This window comes from Equus przewalskii, chromosome 5 (genome assembly GCF_037783145.1).
Source record: "Equus przewalskii isolate Varuska chromosome 5, EquPr2, whole genome shotgun sequence".
Classification (NCBI taxonomy): domain Eukaryota; kingdom Metazoa; phylum Chordata; class Mammalia; order Perissodactyla; family Equidae; genus Equus; species Equus przewalskii.
The window spans coordinates 44,530,126-44,547,338 of NC_091835.1; the positions used below are offsets into that span (position 1 = coordinate 44,530,126).

The following is a 17,213-nucleotide window of genomic DNA, read 5'->3' on the forward strand; positions in this document are numbered from 1 at the left end:
GAATTTACTTAATCCTTATTTAATTCCTGTAAGAGTAAGGTAAGTAAGTGTGGTTTTTGACCCATACAACAGAAAGTACTGATATTAGCCTCCTTTTCTACAGATGAGGAACTGAGGCACAGAAAGCTTAGGCAACTTGCCAAAAGTCACAGAGCTCAAAATTAGCAGAGTCAAGAATCAAGCCCAGGCAGGCAGTGCAGTCAATCCCCGTGTATAACTGTCCCTCTCTCAGGACATAACAGACACATAACCAGACCTCCCTGTCGGCTCCAGAGAAAAAAATGTGCTTTGAGGTCTACTGGTTCCCTTACCCTCTCTCTTTCCCAACCCCCCACCTCCTCTCTTTTTGAAATTACTTATTTATTTTTTTTTTGTGAGGGAGATTGGCCCTGAGCTAACATCTGTTGCCAGTTTTCCTCTTTTTTTTATTTATTTATTTATTTTTTTTTTTTTTAAAGATTTTATTTTTTCCTTTTTCTCCCCAAAGCCCCCTGGTACATAGTTGTGTATTCTTCGTTGTGGGTTCTTCTAGTTGTGGCATGTGGGACGCTGCCTCAGCGTGGTCTGATGAGCAGTGCCATGTCCGCGCCCAGGATTCGAACCAACGAAACACTGGGCCGCCTGCAGCGGAGCACGCGAACTCAACCACTCGGCCACGGGGCCAGCCCCTAGTTTTCCTCTTTTTGTTTAAGGAAGATTGTTACTGAGCTAACATCTGTGCCAATCTTCTTCTATTTTGTGTGGGGCGCCACCACAGTGTGGCTTGATGAGTGGTAATAGGTCTGTGCCTGGGATCTGAACTCGTAAACCCCAGGCTGCTGAATCAGAGCAGGTGAACTTAAGCACTATGCCCTGGGCCTGCCCGCCTCCCCCTTTTTTGTTTGCTAGCACCTCTACAACATTATAGAACCCAAATTTCCTTACATGGTGATTTTCATAGAGAAAGTCTTTTCCTCCCTGAACAAGATTCCAGCTACTTATAAGCAGAAAATCCCCCGACTAGGAGTCATTTTTGGTTTCATCTTCTCATCCACTGAATTCTAGCCCAGGCTCTCTCTCTTTCTAGCTTTGTGACCTTGGTCCAGTCACTTCACATTTGTGGACCTCAGTTCCTTCATCTGTAAAATAAAGAGGTTGGGGCAAGTGATATCAAGGTTCTTAAAGACCTAAAATTATATTACCCTGAGGGTAATTACAACAAATCCAAGAAAATGTTTTATGGCCATAAAGAGAAAACACTTTTGTAGCAATCTAAATTAGAATTTGCCTCTCAGGAGTCAATTAGGCAAGTCCCCCGAAGTGCCTCTCTAACTGTAAATGAAATGACTAAAATAAGAATGGAAAAGAAACCCTGCTTTCCCCAAATGCCTGAGCAGAAGGCCGGCTCTTGACTTCTGCCTTTGGAGACAGTCAGTGGCTCTGAATCCCGTATCTTCCTTCCTAACATGCTGGCCTAGGTGCCCAGCAGCACAATGGCCAGTCACCTTTGGAGAGGAAACTTTGCAGAAAAATAATTACATTCTTTCACCTTTGAAGCTATTCCAATTTCACAGGGGTTTCTGTTTTCCTCCTATTAAACCTAGCTGGTCATTTCAGTTGATCAAGTGAACAGGCATCATTATCTTCAATTCTAATTTATATGAGGCATCCCCTGAAATTGACCTCTGTGGACAATTATAGATTCACATAGGAAATTAAGACTGGTGAGTCCCTCAAACCTATTAGAGGCTGATGAGCATGGCCTGATCTAAAGGTAAGTAATCTTATATTTTGGGGGACAATTAATTCCAAGGACTATCTGGGCTTTTCATCAGGAATGCCTGCCCCTTACCTGGCTCTTGAAATCAGATGTAACACAGATGACTTTAATAGGAAGACCCTAGTAAATGTTGATTGCTATGAAAACATAAGAGGAAGAGGTCATTTCTGAGGTGACTCTGATTTACTACAAGCAGATTTGTGTACTTCAGAACATAGGGAACAGATGCTTTATACAATCAGAAAATGACTTGCTGTATTCTGTGCTTAAAGCTTCTAATAAAAGCAAACCTTCCCAAATTGTCACAATTTTTCAATAAAGCATAGTAGGCCTTAAATTTATTTTTATGCAAGCAATCATATAATTTAGGGACTTAGAGAGACTTTAGGGAATATCTAGTTCTACCCATCATTATTTGCATGAGAAAAACTCAAAGTGGGCAAATTGCATATGCCAGGTCACGTGGTTGAGCCCAGAACCGAGATCTACATGATGCCATGAAATAGTTTACGAGACGAAGCCAGGGCTCTGGAATTGAAATTGTCTTACTTGTTTATACATCCTGCCACGCCCAATATTACGTTTGTCAGCATGTGACCTTCACACTTTCAAAAGACTCACGTTTGCCTCTTGGAATCTTCTAAATGGTGATTTGGAGAAGACCAACCATCTAAATCTAGCTTAAGTGAGAGTGGTTCATTTCATCTGTTAGACTTTCGGAATTTTGGGTGACCTCAAGAATCTGAATGTTTTTTTAAAAAAGAAAGTTGAATTTGCTTTGTTGTTGTTTAAGACAAAAAGAAGAGGGGCTTGTTTGGATTCTGGTTGGTCTACAAATGGAGAGAAAATGACTAGTGTAGTCACAAAACAATTTCATAATTGCAGTTTCTTTGCCTCATCCTAGATTATTCCAGTGCTAATGGGAAACTTTGGCAAATTAATTTGCATGAAATATAGCTTCTAAGGAGACCTGTGCAAAAGCAGGAACTGTTACAAATATCTACCTGAAGTGTATCCTCACAGTGACACTATAGAGAGTTTCTGTCCTGATTGAGCAGAACAGTTTGCTGTGTCGTGCACATATGTCTTAAACCCAATTAAAGAAACCAAATCAGTTTCTTTGGAAAATTCAACTTACACTTCTAGTACAGAGGGAAACCACCATTAATTTTTCTTCCATCAATTTGATCGTCATTTTGACACAACATCAACAAGGCCAGAGAGCAGAGACAGAAGAAGAAGGAATTTGAATGATCAAACTTTCAAAGGAAATGAAACATTATGCCCATTTTGACACTAGGAAAAAGGTATGAGGTGAAATCAATTTCTACATGTGTTTCCCTGATTGTGCTCAAGAGTCTTGCCTCCCAAAGGGAAATATATATTTTATAACCCCCACCAAATGATCCTTTCCAGAAATGACCACAGGTAACATCTGGCTGATATATAAAATATGTAGTAAAAATAATCATTTTTAATTAACTAAAACCTGCTCAGGAGAGACAGTTAGAGGACTATCCATCTGGTCAATTCTTGTTTAATAAGGCAAATGAGGATCAGAATGTTTAATGCAATATATGTGAAATACTTAGTGACCTTATGATGAACTAAAACTTTTTTGGGGAAGAATGGGGTGAGGAGGAGGAATCAAGATATCTAGAAAGGACAGACCTAAAGTTTGATTTTTTATTTTTAGAAGTACATTTTGTACTGTAAAGCAGTTAGAATGTAAGAAACATTATATATAAGAAACCTTATTATTTGGGTTTTGTGGCATTAGTATCTAGGGTTCAATGATAGGAGATGTGTTTTAATTCATTTGAACAGTAAAATGAGATTATATTTTATTCTGGAGCTTGACAAGGGTGATGAAGAGTTTAAAAAAGTCTTTATAAGTAAAGATAAAAGGAACTGGCATTATTTAGCCCAAGAAGAAGGTTGAAGGGTACTTGATGTCTAATGGTCCCAGGAAAAGTTACTTCTATATTAGATGTTAGTAACAAAGAATGCTGTATCTCCTCTGTAGAAGAACAAAGGAGTTTATGCCACATGTGAAGTTAGGTTAGTTCTAGTGAAAAACTTTAATGCTCTCAAATGTGTTATTAGGAAGGTATGTTTGCTGTTTCCTTTTCAGAAGTAGATTCTCCTTGGATTGGAGTAGTTTAGTTGTGCTGCCAAAGAACGTGGTTCTCAAACTTTAGTATACATCAGAAGTGCCTAGAGAGTTTATAATTATACAGAATTCTGGGCCTCACTGCGAGAGTTTCCAGTTCAGTAAATCAGCTATGAAGCTTGAGAATTTGCATTTGCAAGAAGTTCGCAGGTGGTGGTAATGATATGATCCAGGAACCAAAGTTTGAGAACCTCTGGACTAGAAAGCCTTGTACTCAAAACCCAGATTCCGAAGTAAATGTGTCCTTTCCTTCGTAAAGTCCACCAGCTGCAGCATTTACTCATCATGAAACTCCAGGATAAATGTGCGTATTTTGTTGCTTTTCATAGTCAAGAACAACAGAGGGAACAATGGAAATGACATTATCTCTTAATCCTTCCACAGTAAGCGGTGAACTTGTTTACACTTTGGGCTTAAAAGCAGGCTTTGGAGCGTAGACTAAATGTTTTAGATGAGTTTGTAATCGTTAGCCACAAAATCTTCCAAAGGATTTCAGCAAGTCAAGATAGCCAGATTCAGCTGTTTTTTATTTTACCTATTCGGAATGCCTTCACTTTTAGTGATCCTGGTATTATTGCCCTTAAAACCAAGACCCATTGTTAAAGAGCCCATCTCTTTAACTTATTTTTGAAATAGAGAAAACGTTCTAGAGGAGGGACGTTTCACAGATACTTGACGTCTTAGTTTGAAGCTACTGTGTAAGTGATCTCCAGACTGGGATCTAATGAGAACATTAGGTCCTTGGTCTTTTCAGCACTAAAGGATGTCTTACATTTATTTTTTGCTTTTTAAGTGTGTGTTCTGCCGGTAATATACATCATTAGCCATGGTTCTTAGTTGCATATAACAGAACTCCCCTCCAACTAGTTTAAGCAGAAAAGAAATTTATTTTTAGAGCATATTGAGTATCTTACAGAATATCTAGGAAGGCCAGATCATCAGGCTTAGAGGCAGCCAGGTAGGAATAAAGCCCAAACCCCTTTCTAGAACTGCTCCAGTGAAGACTCACTTCTGCCAGCTCTGGACACTTGATACCTCTGTCTTTGTTGCCCCTGAAAGCTGGAGCCCACATTTATCTCAGTGGCCAAAGATGGATTGGTCTTGTTGCTGTCTTGGGTGACAGACTCCTGTGAGGTTATGTCTGATTGCTGGAGCCTTGGTCACATGCCCGTACTCTAGCTGTAAAAGAAGCTGGGAAAGCAAATTTGGCCTTTTTCAGGGAAGTGGCACATAGTATTCAAACAATGTTGGATGGTCACTAATCATGATAGCTGTCAACTACGATATAACAAGCTGGTGCTGGAGAGATGGTTCATATTTTGTGGTAGGAAAGGACTCATTGCCCCTCAACAGTATTTCCACTTCCAGTCTCTAAGGCTGAACTCTTCAGTCACCCCTTGGTCCCATACAACAGGTCAAGAGAAGTCCTATGAAGTCCTTCTTACACTCACTGTCACCAGCAATATGACAGTGCCCTTTCCCCAAAATATTTAAACTTCTATATCTCTGGACAGCTGTCTGTTGACTTCCTACCATGAATCACGGTAAAATTAATTTTTTTTTACTTCCTTCCTCCCCCTCATCTTCCTCCCAAACTCACCTGATTCTTGGTGATTATATAATTTTTCATATCATGTTCTTTAGACTGAAATGTACTTTTGCTCCATTACATGATTTATCAGCATCAGCGGTCTTTCTATCCTCTGCTCCACCAGATGAGAAAATCAGCATATTGACATTACTACCCACCATCTCTCCTCCTCCCCTCCCAACCTTTGCTGTAGTATTTCTACATCATTAGAGTTTACAACAGTTAAATTCTGTTCTGTGACCATAATCTCCACAATCATTTTAGTTTTAGTTCTACAGTTAATGAAGTCAATACTTAGGACCAAGACTCCATTTAACTCTTGGCTTTTCAAAATTTGGCCTGTAGTCATTTCTTCAGGAAGTGCTTGGAGTATATCCCCTGAGTTTTTGCAAGTTTGAAGAATGTTCATTTTTATTACACTTTAATGACTATTTGGCTGTGTACAATTCTTGGCTCATCTATTTTATTTCCTGAGGACTTTGTGCCATTGCTCCAATGTTTTCTAATGTTGAACATTACTGTGGAAAGTAGTGTTCTGATTTACATTTTTTGTCTCGATGCACAACAGCTTTTTTCTTTCAATTCTGTTAATTACTGTAACATTATTCAGAGTTGAATGTTTTGGGTCAATTTTTCCTGGAGTTCAGTGTGCCCTCTCAGTCTATAGAATCATGAGTTATAGTTCTGGAAACTTGCTTTGAAGTATATCTTTAACTTTTTCCCTACGTTATTATTTTTTACATCGTCTTCAGGATACCACTTACTGCATAAGTTAAGGTCCTTTTTCTGTCCTGTCTAGCAATTATTTTTGTCTAATTCTTTTGAATTCTTTTTTTCTACTTCATTGAATTGTATGCTTTTTTCTCTTCCTGACATCTTTGTTTCTTTCCATGTTTTTAGCAGAATCTGGTTGCTGCCACTGAAATGTTTGTTTCCTGGGCTCTGCTAAATCCTATTTCATTTCCTGTTGTCTTGCAGTATCTTCCCTGAGCTCTTGTATATTTGATATGAGCTCTTGCTTTATAGGTATGGTAGCTGTGTTTAGGTCTTTTTTTTAAGTTTATGGCAATATGTTTGGTCCAAATTTTTGTCTGCTCTATGGTGAATATTCTTTGCCTTCCTTTTTTTCAGCTGACATCTACTGCCAAGCTTTCCTCTTTGTTTTGCTTGAGGAAGATTAACCCTGAGCTAACATCTGTGCCAGTCTTCCTATATTTTGGATGTTCCACCGAAGTAGAGTGTACTGAACTTAACCACTAGCTTTGCATAGATGCTCATTTTTTAATGCGATGAGAGTTTTTTCTGGACTAGCTACTGGCAGGAGGTTTGGGTGGGAGAGATGCCATGTCCACGTTCTAGGCTCACAGTGCAGTCCTGGCCTCTGGCCCTGCCTCGACAACAGTCTGCTTCCTGCCAATATGGGCTTGCTGTATGATTTTTCTGGTAGCTCTACCTCCCTGCTTCTCTTTGATGCCATACTGATGCCAAACATGGGAAGCTCATGCTGCCAGTCCATGCACCCTACCCCTATGGATCCCTAGAAGTTCTGGGTCTGTCTTTCTAGGGTGTGCCACCTACTTTGGTCTGATGTCTTTATCTGAGGCCAAGGAGTTGGAATTTGTATAAATGTTATATTTGAATAGGAAGAATTGTTAATTGTGTTCGGGATGAATATAAATTCTGACTCACTTTGAAAGGGGTAGTGAAAGCAACAGCAATTCTAAAACTGAAAGTACTAAGAAATGGGGGGTTGAAGCTGTAGTGCCTGAGGCATCCGGCATTATTCAGTATCTCACCCTCAGATAAAACATCTTATCCATTGGAATGTGGAGGGGAATAAAAAATACAACTGAACTTGGAAAGTGTCTGGCATATAGAAGCTGTTCAAAAACTTCCCGTTACTCTTTCACCGTGAGGACGCTACAAGAAAAGGTGGAAAATCACGTGTGTAAAAATGCCCTACCGCCTGTTGGTAATACCAAGTCTAATCTGTGTATGAGTATAAACATGCTGCTTCTGCTCCAGTTCCTCCCACTGAGCGTCATTTAAGCCCATCACTAAGCAGCATCAGAAAAGAAGATTCAAAATCAGAAACCGTTTCTCTCTTTTGACTTACTGTAATGACTGTTTTCTATCATTCTTTGTATCATTCTTATAATAAAATTAGTGCCTTGTGGGTTTTTTTGACCCCCCCTTATACGGCAGGCAGGTTGCGGGGGAATGTGGGGAAGAAGCAAGGGATGGGGAGGGATCCAGGCTAACTCGTGTCAGTCTTACAAAGCAGAACTGGCAGACAGATCTCTTACCTGGAGCTTTACAAGGCTGGACTCAAGAGAGGAGAGAGAGCTGAGTCAGCAAAGAGGCTCTAAATGTGTCTGCCAACAAACACGCCAGCCTGGGGTGGGTATAGGGATCCAGATTTTAAACTAGGAGATCGCAGAATAAGAAATTGGTGCTGGTGGCAAACAAAAAAAGCAGGAGGGATCTACCACAGAGGTCTGGTTGGCCTGTGTATTGTTCTTTCGTCACGATGACTCACTAGGCTTGGAACTTGTAAAGGGACAGGGACAGAGAGCCGATAGTCCTGTATTCAGTTTCTTTCCATTGCCTTTCGCTCACCCTGAGTGGGAACTCTGAGAGGTAAGCCTGTTGTAACCAGCTTTAAACCCCTTACAATACCCAAGCCAAGTACCTTACAGAGAGTAGGCGTTCCAGATTTATTTGTTAAATTAACTTGAAAGATAATTACCACTGTGGATAAATATAGAGAAAGTATGATTATAAAATGAGACCTAGCCATAAAATAAGCATGAACAATCGGTGTCGTCCAGGTAGACAAAGGTACAGCTTTGTTAGTGAATGGAATTCCAAAGTAAATGCATGACACAGATTTGTAGAGCTTTTCATAGAGTAACCGCAGCTTGAGTCTGATACATTTTTGTTTTGGGGGGACAGCGGTACATTTCACCAATGCTTTCTATAATTTCAGACTTAAGCTTGCTGGATGAGTTGCAAATGTATGAAAACTGGTTTGGGAAAACAATTTTTATTCATTAAGTTGTTTGTTTTGATAGCTAAAAAAGCACGTATCTTTTTTAAGTGAGGTTTATTTCATGTTTTGAGTGGCAGCAAAAATAATTGCATGTTTCAAATCTTTGAAATATGTTTTAATGCTTTTAAAATGACTTAAGAGCAAATGTGCCAAATTTACCCACTGCTTAATCTTTCCGTGGTTGAAAGTTAGCTTCGCTTTCCAAGCTTTATGGAATTACTTAATACATTCTTTGATTATGTCTTTTAAATTGCAGTCAGTGTCTGTACATGGTGGACTGATGAGAACGTTTGACACACCTACAGCAAGATTTTGCAAAAGAGAGATATTACAGTTGTATAAATGCTTGATTCGAGCTCTAAAAAATGGATATGAATATTTGACTACAATAGAATTATGCAAACATGGTCTTATAATAGGATTTCATTGGTAGATTCAATATGTATATGCCTGGGATATATGCTGAGAATTCGTTTTCAAAAAAGACTGCCTTTCTAATTTAAAAATCATTTCTTTTTAATGAGACAAGGTATTTAAAAGGATTTGGATAAGTATAAAATTCAGACCCAAAATCAGTCTCCAGTGTTCCCTGAGTGCCTATTAAATGTATATTTTAAGTTGCTGGGAATTCATGAAACTGTAGAATTCTTGAACACGTATTTGCTGGTACTAACTAGTAATTGATAGTTTATTGTACACTTAGTATGTGGTAGGCACTGTTCTAAATTCTTTATATGTATTAACTATTCCTCCCAACGTGCCTATGAGATATGTATGATATCATCGTCGTTTTACAGATGAATTGATGGAGGCATAGAGAAGTGAAGTGATTGGTTTTAAGGTCGTACATATAGCTGGGATTTGAGGCCAGTTGCTCTTGACTCCAGCATCTGTGCTAACTACTGTGACAGTCTACATGCCAGGCACTTTGGTAAAATGAAGCCTTTGTGCCATACTTCCAAAAAAGAAAATTCACCAGAATCATAGAATTTCAGGGAGTAAAAACAGACCCCCAAAGGTCATTTAGCCACCTAGCCAAGATCATGCTCTCAAGCAGTCTGTAGGCTGCCATGGAGATGGGGAGAAATAGCAATGAGGTGGAATCTCTATAACGAGCTGTTCAGGGACAGAAACAGTGCCCTCCACATAGGTTAAACGTATTATATCAGCCTTTTATTATATCTACTGCTGGGTCTTAGGATCTGGGATTTGGCCCATGTTATTTCCAAAGCCTTATATAATGAGCTGTGTTACTATATGTTTCTCCATTATAGCCATAAATACAAAACAAACACACAAAGGCATCCACCCACGTATAAAATTATGAGGGAAATGGGAAGGATAAAAAATGAATTGTTAGCTTTGGGGGATAATTACTGTGGCACTGGTCTGGCTGGACCTTGATAGGAAATGAGAGAGGTTTGGAAAGATTTCAGGGGCATCATCAAAGTCGAGTGCAGATTCATGAGGGTCAAATGATGTGGACAGAGTTCAGATGGTGCAACCACATGTGTAAATGATTTCATAGAAAAAGGGTGCCTGTGTGCTTAATGTCTCCAAATTTGTTGGCAGAATAAATGTAGGGGATAGAAATCTGAGAGCTATAGCAGAGATGCTGTCATAGATATCATTTCCCCAAGTTTTGTTTTGTTTTTGAGGAAGATTAGCCCTGAGCTAACATCCACTGCCAATCCTCCTCTTTTTGCTGAGGAAGACTGGCTCTGAGCTCACATCCGTGCCCATCTTCCTCTACTTTATATGTGGGACACCTGCCACAGCATGGCTTGCCAAGTGGTACGTAGGTCTGCACCCGGGATCCAAACCAATGAACGCTGGGCTGAGGAAGCAGAACGTGTGAACTTAAGCACAGCGCCACCGGGCCAGCCCCCCGCCAAGTTTTTCAAGGCAGAAAGACTGCCTTATTTGTATTCTTTGTTCCTTGCATGTAAAAGTCTTAATATCACTTATTAAATTTATTTATATGTACAAAGTGCTATAGAGAGGGGAGAATATATCAGGAGGTTAAATAAAGCCTCATACAATAGGTAGTGTTTGAGTATGACTAGCAGTTTTATAGGTGGAGAATGTTGTATGTGATGTGTGAGCATGGAGGTGGGGTGGGAAATAAACTTCATCCCTACTCCTGTTTCCTTTCATACGAAAGAACACACTAGCATACCATTCCTACTTTCTTCCCTCAGTCAGCCCTCTTTAGGGAAGATGGAGTGATTTACCTAATTGTTGGCTATAAGATAAGGAACTGGGGATCTGTATGTAGCTCAAGTCATTCTTCCTCTGCCCTGTTGGGAGTGAGCCCTTTCTCCGTTCTCCAAGTTTAAGGATGGAGCAGGGGGACTCTACATGGGAAGGCCTGCCGTTGTCCAGCGCTGTCTGTATCTGGGTGGGTGGGTCTGTCAAGTTCGGGGGGTGGATATCAGGAGGCTCATTGTTGCCATATAGTCAGCTATATTCTTCAAAATCAGCGCTATTGGTAATAAAGCTGATGCTTGGTTCTCTCTCTGCTTGCTTTTTTGTTTTGTCTCTCAGTTTATTCAGAGCTTGGGGAGGGTTATGATTTATCGAGTTCACTCAAATCCCAATATAGCCACCAGGGACAGACGTTCCTGGCAGAGACAATAGCATATGTAAAAGCATATAGAGCTAAAAATGCATAAAGTGTCTGGGAAGGAGTTAGAATTCTGTATGGCCACAAGAATGAGCATGGCAGAGAGAATAATTGAGGAAGTTTCAGGATTGAATCAAGAAAGGACTCATATGGCATGCTAAGGAGTTAGGATTTATCCTTTCAACTTCATGGTTCTCAGAGTGTGGTTTGGAGACCCCTGAGGTATCTAAGAACCTTCCAGGGGGGTCCATGAAGCCAAAACTACACTGTGTACTTTTTCACTCTCATTTGGCCATGAGTGTACAGAGTTTTCCAGAGGCTACATGATGTGCAATATTGCAATAAATTGAATGCCAGGGCAGATATGAGACTTCAGCTTCTCCTATAATAGAACATCTTTTAGTCAGTCATTAAAGAGATATACAAAAAATGTAAACCAATGTCACATGTCTCACTAGTGGGTTTTATTTTGAAAATAGTTACCTTTTATAAAAATGTTATTTATGTTAACATGTAATGAATTTATTTTTAATGAATTGAATAAAATTTAAATTTTTGTTTACACTAACTTATAAAAATCTTATATATACTAACTTATAACACAGCAAATATTAATAAATGTAACCCACATAAACAAAAGCTCTTTAAGGCCCTTAAAGTTTTAAGACTATGAAGAAGTCCTCATACCAAAAAGTTTGAGAATGGCTCCTATGGACAATGGGGAACCTTTGGAGATTTTCAAGTAGGGAATCAACACGATCTGTTTCATATTAGACATCTAATTCTTTAAAAGTTACAAAGAATGGTCATGCCCAGTGTTGGTAAAGATGTAGGAAGTGAGCATTCTTATGTTCCACTCGTGGGAATATGAGTTGCTACAGCTTTTAAATAGGGTGTTTTGGCAATCTGTACCAGAAGACTATAAATGAGCATACTCTTTGTTGGAAATTCTACTTTTGGAATTTATCCTAAGGAAATAACTGAACAAATGTTAATGACATAAATACCATATATTAATATTTATTGACAATATTTATTTATATATTTTAAAAAGGAACACGGTCCATAAACTACACAGGCTCTAAACAAAAGATTCACAGAAGTGACTCATTTTCCAACAGTGCAAACAGGCAGACTTCTTAGTGTAAGAGCTCAGTGACCCGTGACAATATTAGATTTGTTCCCAAAAGAAGAAATACCTTGCATGGTTGGCGCCAGACTTTTCAAGCCCGTTTAGTGTTTCCCCAAGAATCCCCAGCAATAATCCAACTATAAGGAATTGGTAAAATTATGGTATGTAAATAAAATGGGCTACTGGTAACCTCAAGAAAGAAGATGTAATTCTTACCTTTGTGCCTCTATAGGTAACATTTTTTATCCCTGTGGTTTCTTTCTTTTTTCTTTATCTTTGATTTTCTGTAGTTTGAAAATGATATAGTACAAGTAGCATTTTGGGCATTTATCGTGCTTAGTGTTCTTTGAGCTTCCTTGATTTGTGGTTTGGTGTCTAATAATAATTTGAGGAAATTCTCCATCATTATTGTTTCAAATATTTCTTCTGTTCCTTTCTCTCTTTCTTCTCTTTCTAGTGGTCCCATGACATGTATGTTACAGTTTTTGTAATTGCCCCATAGTCCTTCGATACTCTGTTCTGTTTTTTGCAGTCATTGTTGTCTGCTTTTTGGTTTTCAAGGAATCTATTGATATATCCTCTAGCTCAGAGATTCTTTCTTCAGCTGTGTCCAGTCTACTAATAAGACCATCAAAGGCATTCTTCATTTTTATTATAGTGTTTTTTATCTCTAGTATTTCATTTTGGTTCTTTCTTAGGATGTCCATTTCTCTGCTTACATTGCCCATCTGTTCTTGTATGCTGTCTACTTTATCTATTAGCACCCTTAGCATATTAGTCATACTGTTTTAAATTTTCTCTCTGACAATTGCAACATCCCTGCCATGTCTGGTTCTAATACTTGACCTGTCTCTTCAAATTTTATTTTTTGCCTTTCAGTATGCCTTGTAATTTTTTCCTGGTAGCTGGACATGATGTATCAGGTAAAAGGAACTGTTGTAAATAGACCTTTTGCAAAGTAGCAATGAGGTGTAGAGGGTAGGGAAAGCATTCTGTTGTCTTATGGTTAGAGCTTAGCCTTGTAGTGAGCCCATGCCTCTGGGCTGTGACCTTCACAAGTGATTTTCAGTTTTTTGAGTTTCTTTTTGGTGAGGAAGATTGCCCTGAGCTAACATCTGTGCCAATCTTCCTCTATTTTGTAAGTGGGATGCCACCACAGCATGGCCTTGTGTGCGGTATGTAAGTCCGCACCCAGGATCTGAACTTGTGCATCCCAGGCCTCTGAAGCGGAGTGCGTGAACCTAACCGTTACACCACTGGTCCAGCCCCATTCTCAGTTTTTTCTCTCCCTTTAGGTGGGACGGGATGGCCAGAGTGAGCTGGAGTTGGGTACAGTATTTCCTCACCTCAGGTCAATTAGGCTCTGATAATACCTGAGTAGCTAGGCTCTGGTTGACTTGTTTCCCCTGAGGGCAGGTCTTGTTAAAAAAAGAGTGCTCTGAGGTGTTTCAAAGGGTTCCTTTTCCCTCTCCCTGTGGAAGCCCAAGGGGATTTTCTTCTGATATTTACTATGGGAATCTGGTTGAGCTCCTGGGGGAAATCTCACAATATTTTGGGGTCCCTCTCTAACTGAGTCCCTTTGGGGACTTGTCTGCAGTAAGCCTCCAGGAATTCAGCAAGTACAGTTCAGATTTTTCTACCCAAGCACTGGTTCCCACAGTGGTTTCTGCTTGTGAGTGCTTTCATAAGCCCTGCCTCTTCGTATTCGCCTGTCTCTCCAATTTTGTGAACAGTGGTTTGCCCTGTGTCCACCTCTCTCTTATGGATCCAGAAAGAGTTATTGATTTTTCAGTCTCTTCAGCTTTTTACTTGTTAAGCTGGAGTGGCAACTTTCATGCCTCTTATATGCAGAACCGGAAACCAGAAGTATAAAGGTTTTTTCCAAAAAAATAAGAATGAATGCTTAAAATTTATGTTTAAAATCTCCATTAATAGGTTTTAAAGTAATAAAATCCATAGAAATTTGTAGTCTAACTGTACCAATGTCAGTTTCTTGGTTTTGCTAATGTGCTGCACAGTTAATGTAAGATGTCATCAATTCAGGAAGCTTGATGAAGGGTACACAGGAACTCTGCACTATATTTTGCAACTTCTTGTGAATCTATATTTAAAAATAAAGTTTTTTTAAAAAAAGAAAGTGAAGCTAGAAAAAAACATTTACAACACAAGAAGGGAAAACATTTAAAGCCTTGATATACAAAAAGCTTACAATCAATAAAAAAGACATCATAGTAGAAAAGTGGACCAAAGACAAAAATAAGTACTGTGCAAAACATAGGTAGCTAAATTTATGAAAAGTTGTTCAAACTCACTGATAGTCAAGAAATAATAAAATAGAAGAATAATTACTTTCTATTTATCAGCCTGGTACTGATTAACAATGGACATAATATTAAATGCTGCCAAGTGTGTGCATGATGGGCACTCCATCCACTGCTAATAGAAGGGTAAGTGGCACAGTTTTGTAGGAAGCCAATTTGATAACACGCAAAGTCACAAAAAGTTGCAATTTCAGTATATAGGAATTTATTTTAGGAGGATGTGCACAAATATATTTCTAAGAACGTTCATCAAGTATTATTTATCATAAGAAATTTTAAGAAACAATAATAGAAAAATAAATAAATTATAAGAGGATGACATCATTGTAGAAGAATATTAAATGGCATGGGAAAATGATTTCATTGATAAACAATATTAAAGGATACGTATATTATAAGCCAATTATATTTCCAAAGGTTATACATAGAGAAAAAAACATGGAAATAACAAAATAGTAATAATTGGATATCCTGGGGTAGTGGGATCATGTCTGATTTACTTATGTGTGTAGGGTTGTCTGTGTTTTTCATATTTATTTATTTATTTATTTTTGTGAGGAAGATTGTCACTGAGCTATCATCTGTACCAATCCTCATCTATTTTGTATGTGGGACACTGCCACAGCATGGCTTGATGAGCAGTGTGTAGGTCCGCAACCGAGATCCAAACTTGAGAACCCCAGGCCGCTAAAGTGGAGCATGTGAACTTAAGCACAACACCACTGGGACAGCCCCTAAGTTTTTCATTTTTAGATGTTGATCACGTATTACTCTTGTAAGCAAAGCAATAAATAAAACAGATTTTAATAAAATCAGTCAATCAAATTTGTTAAACTTCCATTGTTCAAGGTGATACAGAAACAATACTCTTATACTTTTAAAGCTTATAATTTAAAGAATAAACTAATATAAGATTATTGGAACACTTGAAAATGCATATAATCAAGTGAAACTGTACAGTCACGTGTGGCGTAAGGACATTTCAGTCGACAATGGACTGCATATGACAGAGGTCTCATAAGATTAGTACCACATAGCCTAGGTGTGTAGTAGGCTATACCATCTAAGTTTGTGTACGTACATGTAGCCGAGCCCAGGTTTGTTTTTGCCCATTCCTGGGAAAGCCTAACACTGAGACGACGAGATTGTGCAGAGAGAGGGTCTATCACAAGGCAGCCAAGTGAGGAAGCAAGAGAATGAATCTCAAATTTGCTTCCCCCAAAATAGGGACTCAAGAATATTTATGGGGTAGGAGGGCAAGGTGGTCTGAAACGTGGAGATAGACGGTTGGAAGTGAGGAGAGGTGAGGTAACTGATGATCTGCGCAAGTGCAGTCAGACTCCACGCCTCTTCACAGGGCGCATGTTCACAAAATGGCGGCATTAGCATGATCTGAGGGTGGAATTTTTAGCCTCTTTATGTCAAAAGGTCGCTTGTCAGACATCTGCACAGGCCCAGTTGATGGGTTGGTGGTCTCAACAGGCCTGAAGTGGACAAGGGGTTCTAATTCCTGAAAAACAGCTCACACACCCATTACCACGGTGACCCAGGCTCCAGAGAGAGAGTATCTGTAGGAGCCTAGAGGGAGTCAGATAGCATATTGCCTCAACGGCACAATTAACCATGGGTGGGGAAACTACTGAAAACTATAATCAGGAATTGCAAAAAAGGAAAAAAAAAACTTTAGTTACTAGCTATTTAGTTATCAAGGGCTGACTGCCAGTTTCATATACTCTATGATGTTCGCACAACGACGAAATCGCCTAACAGCACATTTCTCAGAACGTACCCCTGTTCTTGGGCAAGGCCTGACTGTAGAGGAGAGCTAAGAGGAAGTCTATAAAGAAAAGAATGTAAACTTGGCAGGCAGTCAGATCGGGCCTTAAATCCTACATTTACTGATAAAAACATTTCCCGTTTGCCGTCTAAGAGTAGGAATAATAATATCTACATCATCTAAGCTATAGTGAGAATTAAGTGAAATAAGGTATATAAATGCCTAGTATACAGACTGTGTTCAATAATTATTAGTTTCTTTTCCCAAAGAGAGTCGTGGTAATCAAAGAAGTATGTCTTGGAAAGTTTGGAAAAGGAAAAATAAAAACACAATGAAGAAGAAAGAGGTCACAGGTTATTCCAGACTGGAGTCAAATAGGGGTGGGTGAGTGTTGTGGGAGGAGAAAGAAGGGGACTAACAGCGTAAATGGAGGAGAGCTGCCACCTGAGGGATGGAGAGCTTCTCTGATTAGGAGGGGAGGAAGGAGGAGATTATAGCAGGAAGGATACGGGAAACTTGCTGAAATATTGATTACTGTTCCACTGGGTTTAAGCCTCCCAAGGGCAGGCACCTGTCTCTCGGGTTCACTCCTGCACCTCAGCTCCTAGAACAATGCCAGGCAGGTGGTAGGTACTCACTGATATTTATGGTATAAACAAATCTTCAATTGTAATATTGATTTATGTGGAATGCTTATTAATACCACTTCCAAAGAGTCTGCCAAATAGAAGTCTCCTTTTATTGTCCTAGTCAGAAGGGCTTTATTTACTCATTAATTCATT

General features: G+C 39.2%; 1 protein-coding gene across 1 annotated transcript in view; it reads left to right on the plus strand.

Annotated features, from left to right (window-relative positions):
• Positions 1-17,213, plus strand: part of DERA (deoxyribose-phosphate aldolase) — a 228,923-nt gene that overhangs the window by 102,160 nt on the left and 109,550 nt on the right. The gene's annotated exons all lie outside the window — the stretch shown is intronic.